The sequence below is a fragment of the Microcaecilia unicolor genome, unplaced genomic scaffold (assembly GCF_901765095.1).
Source record: "Microcaecilia unicolor unplaced genomic scaffold, aMicUni1.1, whole genome shotgun sequence".
Classification (NCBI taxonomy): Eukaryota; Metazoa; Chordata; class Amphibia; order Gymnophiona; family Siphonopidae; genus Microcaecilia; species Microcaecilia unicolor.
Genome location: NW_021963229.1, coordinates 132606 through 140085, shown reverse-complemented (window position 1 = coordinate 140085; position 7480 = coordinate 132606).

Genomic DNA, 7480 nt, shown 5'->3' with positions numbered 1-7480 from the left:
CGACATGAGAGCGCCTGGAGCTCGGAAACTATCTTCTGGTTGAAGTGATAGCCACCAAAAAGACTGCTTTCCACGTCAGGTCTTTCAGAGATGCCCTTGACAAGGGTTCAAAAGGCGGCTTCTCGCAACGCTCTTAGCACCAGGTTGAGATTCCACGCAGGCACCACTGAGTGCAGAGGAGGGCGCAGGTGATTAACTCCCTTGAGAAAGCGCACCACATCTGGCTGCGAAGCCAGGGAAGCACCCTTCAGGCGGCCCCTGAAGCAAGCCAGAGCCGCTACCTGGACTTTAAGGAACTGAGCGACAGGCCTTTCTCCAGACCTTCTTGCAGGAACGCCAACACTGAAGAAATTGGAGCAGTGAAGGGAGAAAGTGAGCCTGCTTCACACCACGCTGCAAAGATACGCCAAACCCTGGCGTAAGCAGTAGAAGTAGAGCGCTTCCTCGCTCTTAGCATAGTGGCGATGACCTTGTCTGAGAAGCCCTTCTTCCTCAGACGCTGCCGCTCAATAGCCAGGCCGTAAGACCAAAGGGGGAGGATCCTCCATCACCACGGGACCCTGATGTAACAGGCCCTGCTCCACTGACAGCCGCAGAGGATCGTCGACTGAGAGCCTGATCAAGTCCGCATACCAGGGACGTCTGGGCCAATCCGGACCCACCCGGATTACCCTGCCGGGATGCTTTGCCACCCGGTCTAGCACCCTGCCCAACATGGGCCAGGGCGGGAACACATAGAGGAGCTCTTGTGTCGGCCTGTTGGAGAAGAGCATCTACTCCCAGGGATCGAGGGTCCCGTCCTCTGCTGAAAAAGCGCGGCACTTGGCAATTGGCCGATGACGCCATCAGAACTAGGCTCGGCTGGCCCCAGCGCTTCGTGATGTCCAGAACGCCTGAGCAGATAGTTGCCAGTCTCCGGGCTCCAAGGTATGGCGACTGAGAAAGACCGCCTTGACATTCATGACTCCGGCAATGTGAAAGCTGCTCCAGGTTCGCTTTCCGCCCACTGGCAAGATTCATAGCCTCCTTGGCTAGAGGGGTCTTGGTACTCCCTGGCGGTTGACATAGACCACAGCCGTGGCATTGTCTGACAGGACCCGTACAGGCTTCAACACCAGTACCGGGATGAACTCCAAAAGCGCCAACCGAATGGCTCTGAGTTCCAGGAGGTTGATAGACCACTTTGCCTCTGCAGGAGACCAGAGCCCCTGCGCTCCTTGCCAAGTAGTGGGCTCCCCAGCCCGATAAAGAGGCGTCCGTCGTGACGACAATCCACTCTGGGGTCACCAGAGGCATTCCCGCAGACAACTTGTCTGTCTGCATCCACCAGCTCAGCGCCTTGCGCACTGCTGGGTCCAAGGGAAGGCGCACAGCATAATCCTCCGACATCGGAGTCCAGCGCCGCAGCAAAGATTGTAGAAGTGGTCTCATATGAGCCCTGGCCCAGGGCACTACTTCCATCATGGCCGTCATAGAGCCCAGCTGCACATAGTCCCAATCCCGAGGAGGAGAGGCTACTAGGAACTGGTCCACTTGAGCCTGAAGTTTGACAATTCGATTTCTGGCAGGAACACTCTGCCCACTTGGTTGTCGAATCGAACTCCCAGGTACTCCAGGGACTGAGTCGGGCGCAGCTGGCTCTTCTCCCAGTTGATGATCCATCCCAGGGAGCTCAAAAGAGCAACTACCCGGTTCACAGCTTGCCGCACTCTGCATAAGAGGGGGCTCGGATCAACCATCGTCCATAAGGATGGACTTGTACCCCTTCCTTTCGTAGGAAGGCCGCGAAGACCACCATTACTTTGGAAAAGGTCCGCGGAGCAGTAGCCAACCCGAATGGGAGGGCTCTGAACTGGAAGTGTCGTCCCAGGACTGCAAAACGCAGAAAGCGTTGAAGAGGAGGCCAGATGGGAATATGCAGGTACGCTTCCTTGATGCCCAAGGATGCCAGGAACTCTCCTGCCTTCACTGCCGCTATAACAGAGCGGAGAGTCTCCATGCGAAACTGCCGCACTTTCAAGGCCCGATTGACCCCTTGAGGTCGAGGATAGGCCGGACAGAACCTCCTTTCTTTGGTACCACAAAGTAAATGGAGTAACGTCCCTTGCCAAGCTGACTTTCTGGCACCGGAACGACCGCGCCCAGGCGGATCAGATTGTCCAAGGTCTGCTGCACTGCCACAGCTTGACCGGAGACTTGCAGGGAGAGAGTACGAACCCGCTTTTAAGGGTCGGCAGAACTCTAGCTTGTAGCCGTCTCTGATGACTTCCAGCACCCGCGTCTGAAGTTATTGTGGCCCACTTCGCCCAGAAACGAGGACAGCCGTCCTCCAATCTGCACTGGGGCGTGGACCAAGGCCCCGTCATCGGGTACGAGACCCTGGGGAGGACCGGAGGGAGCACCTCCGGGACGGCGGTCTCTGCGAAAAGAATGCTGCTTGGGGGAAATTCCTCTTGAAGGAAAAAGGGCAGAGGAGCCCGCTTGCCCGGGCGGTACCGACGGGCTTCCTGCAACCGTCCTCTGGAGGTACCGGGACGAGTACTAGCCCGAGCCCTGACCTCTGGTAATTTCTTGCCCTTAGACGTGCCGAGATCGGTCACGATTTTGTCCAGCTCGACCCCAAAGAGCAGCTTGCCTTTAAAAGGCAATCTAGCCAGGCGGGATTTAGAGGCGTGGTCAGCAGACCAATGTTTCAGCCAAAGCCACCGCCATGCAGAGACTGTCTGAGCCATGCCTTTAGCTGAGGCTCTCAAGACATCATACAGCAAGTCTGCCAAATAGGCTAGGCCCGATTCCAGGGCCGGCCAATCAGCCCTCAAGGAATGATCCGAGGGGAAGCCCGCTGCACCATAGTCAGGCACGCCCTGGCCACATAGGAACCGCAAACCGAGGCCTGCAAACTTAAAGCAGTCGCCTAAAAGGACGACCTTAAGGCCGCTCCAATCTTCTGTCTTGGGCATCCTTTAGGGCCGTGCCACCTTCCACCGGCAAAGCCGTTTTCTTAGTCACCGCAGTGATTAAAGAATCCACGGTAGGCACAAATAGGCCTCACGTTCACTTTCAGGCAAAGGATAGAGGCGGGACATAGCCCTAGCCACTTTGAGGCTCGCTTCCGGGACATCCCATTGAGCCGAAATTAAGGTGTGCATGGCATCATGCACGTGGAAGGTTCTAGGCGGGCGCTTCGTCCCCAGCATAATGGCAGAGCCAACAGGAGCTGAGGGGGAGACGTCCTCCGGAGAGGAAATCTTCAAAGTGTCCATGGCCTGTAACAACAGGTTGGGCAAATCCTCTGGGCTAAAAAGCCGCGCTGCAGAGGGGTCATCCGCTCCATCCGAGCGGGGATCTACAGTGGGGAAAAGTATTTGATCCCTTGCTGATTTTGTAAGTTTGCCCACTGACAAAGACATGAGCAGCCCATAATTGAAGGGTAGGTTATTGGTAACAATGAGAGATAGCACATCACAAATTAAATCCGGAAAATCACATTGTGGAAAGTATATGAATTTATTTGCATTCTGCAGAGGGAATAAGTATTTAATCCCTCTGGCAAACAAGACCTAATACTTGGTGGCAAAACCCTTGTTGGCAAGCACAGCGGTCAGACGTCTTCTGTAGTTGATGATGAGGTTTGCACACATGTCAGGAGGAATTTTGGTCCACTCCTCTTTGCAGATCATCTCTAAATCATTAAGAGTTCTGGGCTGTCGCTTGGCAACTCGCAGCTTCAGCTCCCTCCATAAGTTTTCAATGGGATTAAGGTCTGGTGACTGGCTAGGCCACTCCATGACCCTAATGTGCTTCTTCCTGAGCCACTCCTTTGTTGCCTTGGCTGTATGTTTTGGGTCATTGTGTGCTGGAAGACCCAGCCACGACCCATTTTTAAGGCCCTGGCGGAGGGAAGGAGGTTGTCACTCAGAATTGTACGGTACATGGCCCCATCCATTCTCCCATTGATGCGGTGAAGTAGTCCTGTGCCCTTAGCAGAGAAACACCCCCAAAACATAACATTTCCACCTCCATGCTTGACAGTGGGGACGGTGTTCTTTGGGTCATAGGCAGCATTTCTCTTCCTCCAAACACGACGAGTTGAGTTCATGCCAAAGAGCTCAATTTTTGTCTCATCTGACCACAGCACCTTCTCCCAATCACTCTCGGCATCATCCAGGTGTTCACTGGCAAACTTCAGACGGGCCGTCACATGTGCCTTCCGGAGCAGGGGGACCTTGCGGGCACTGCAGGATTGCAATCCGTTTGTCGTAATGTTTACCATGGTTTTCGTGGTGACAGTGGTCCCAGCTGCCTTGAGATCATTGACAAGTTCCCCCCTTGTAGTTGTAGGCTGATTTCTAACCTTCCTCATGATCAAGGATACCCCACGAGGTGAGATTTTGTGTGGAGCCCCAGATCTTTGTCGATTGACAGTCATTTTGTACTTCTTCCATTTTCTTACTATGGCACCAACAGTTGTCTCCTTCTCGCCCAGCGTCTTACTGATGGTTTGTAGCCCATTCCAGCCTTGTGCAGGTGTATGATCTTGTCCCTGACATCCTTAGACAGCTCCTTGCTCTTGGCCATTTTGTAGAGGTTAGAGTCTGACTGATTCACTGAGTCTGTGGACAGGTGTCTTTCATACAGGTGACCATTGCCGACAGCTGTCTGTCATGCAGGTAACGAGTTGATTTGGAGCATCTACCTGGTCTGTAGGGGCCAGATCTCTTACTGGTTGGTGGGGGATCAAATACTTATTTCCCTCTGCAGAATGCAAATAAATTCATATACTTTCCACAATGTGATTTTCCGGATTTAATTTGTGATGTGCTATCTCTCACTGTTACCAATAACCTACCCTTCAATTATGGGCTGCTCATGTCTTTGTCAGTGGGCAAACTTACAAAATCAGCAAGGGATCAAATACTTATTTCCCCCACTGTATCTCCTCCAAGGAATCCGCAAAGGACCGTTGGGAGACCTCAGACACGCTGCCCTCATCTACATCGGAGGACAAAGTCCTCCAAGGCCTGGGAATCAACCCGAGGGCGTTACCTCCGGGAACCTCAACCTCTTTACCAGACGAGGGAGCAGGGGCAGCGTTTTGCATGAGGAAAGCCTGATGCAGCAGCAAAACCAACTCGGGGGAGAAACCCCCCAGACTGTGCACTTCCGCAGCCTGGGCAACAGCCCTAGACGCACCCTCAACCGGCGCTCGCAAGAGCGGGGAGAGACATGCTGTGCATCCAAAATGGCGTCCGGCGCGACACTCTGTGAAGGAGCCGCGCGGGAAGAACGGCGCTTAACTTTAGCCGCTTTTGTGCCGTCGCCCAAATTAAGGGCGTTCATGGCATTAATGTCTCCAACCTCAAGGGCGGCCCACGAAGAAGCCGTCCGAGCCGCGTGGCCGGCCAAGATGGCGGAGGCGAGGAGCGGGGGATGGGCGTTTATGGCGGGAAAAACCGCCACGCCGGAGGAAGGACCGGGACATTCATCGGTCACTAAACTGTCACCCATCAAGGGCGAATCAGGCTGTAAAACCCCCGCATCCCCTCTAGAAGCGCTCCAGCGATCCGGGGAGCGACCCTTTGCGCCCTCGCCTCCAACGCCATATGCCACGAGGAAGAATCGGGGAACCCCTGCCCGCTATAAAAAGGTAAAAATTACCTGCTGTCCGCTCCGAGTTGTAACGACCTGGTGTCCCAGTGAGTAGCTGCAATAGACGCTTAAATAAACGTCGAAATAAACGCCTTTAAGGACGTTCAAAATTTTTTTTTTTTTTTTAACGGAGCCAGCGGGAGGGGGGAGAAAAGGAGGGACCTGGCACCACCAGGTTTGCACTTGCTCAAAAGAGCCCTCAACCCCAGGTGCTCAACAAAACCTAAAAATTAGGCTTGGAGGCCTAGCCAGAGCTGCTGCTGTGTGTGACCACCACCTGCTGAGATAGAGAACATACTGAGGAGTTTCCGGCAGCACATGACCACATATAGGGAGGCAAAAGGATTGCTCTCTATCTCCACCTGCTGGTAGATGGACACAACCCACCAGTCTATGGATTGATCAGCTTGATGATATGGAAGAGTTTGTTTACAAGTGAAAAGAGTTTGTGCGTGTCCTTGTAGTTTGGTTCTATTATAGTTTTGTAGTATGTTCTTTGGTGTGTCTGACGTTGTATTTGTATTTTCTTTGTAGCTGTTTCCACTCTTTGATATACTGATATTTCTCATCTTTTGCTCATGTTTCACTATATTTTGTAATGATGTTCCAATAATTTTTACAATTAACCAGTGCACAAATCCGTATAGATCCATATAAAGACAACAGAGGTACATGTAAAAAGGAGGAGTAGCCTAGTGGTTAGTGCAGTGGACTTTCATCCTGGGGAACTGAGTTCGATTCCCACTGCAGCTCCTTGTGACTCTGGGCAAGTCACTTAACCCTCCATTGCCCCTGGTCCAAAATAAGTACCTGAATATATGTAAACCGCTTTGAATGTAGTTGCAAAAACCGCAGAAAGGCGGTATATCAAGTCCCAGTTCCTTTTCCCTATTCCCCCTTTCCCTTATGACATCACAATATCAGAAGTGAGCCAAGTATCAGGCAATCAAGCCATTGTGACATCACCGATGAGGTTGGCTCTTATTGGTGGAAGGAGTGGAGGAGTAGCCTAGTGGTTAGTGCAGTGGACTTTGATCCTGGGGAACTGAGTTCGATTCCCACTGCAGCTCCTTGTGACTCTGGGCAAGTCACTTAACCCTCCATTGCCCCTGGTTCAAAATAAGTACCTGAATATATGTAAAACTGCTTTGAATGTAGTTGCAAAAACCCAAGAAAGGCAGTATATCAAGTCCCATTTCCTTTTCCCTTATGACATCACAATATCAGAAGTGAACCAAGTATCGGGCAGCCATTGTGACATCACTGATGAGGTTGGCTCTTATTGGTGGAATTAGTGGAGGAGTAGCCTAGTGGTTAGTGCAGTGGATTTGATCCTGGGGAACTGAGTTCGATTCCCACTGCAGCTCCTTGTGACTCTGGGCAAGTCACTTAACCCTCCATTGCCCCTGGTACAAAATAAGTACCTGAATATATGTAAACCGCTTTGAATGTAGTTGCAAAAACCTCAGAAAGGCGGTATATCAAGTCCCAGTTCCCTTCCCCCCTTTCCCTTATGACATCACAATATCAGAAGTGAGCCAAGTATTGTGCAATCAAGCCATTGTGACATCACTGATGAGGTTGGCTCTTATTGGTGGAATGAGTGGAGGAGTAGCCTAGTGGTTAGTGCAGTGGACTTTGATTCTACTGTATCTGGCAATCAAGCCATTGTGACATCACTGATGAGGTTGGCTTTATTGGTGGAATGAGGCATTAGACATCACAGTATCAGCTCCAGTGGAGGAGTAGCCTAGTGGTTAGTGCAGTGGACTTTGATCCTGGGGAACTGAGTTCGATTCCCACTGCAGCTCCTTGTGACTCTGGGCAAGTC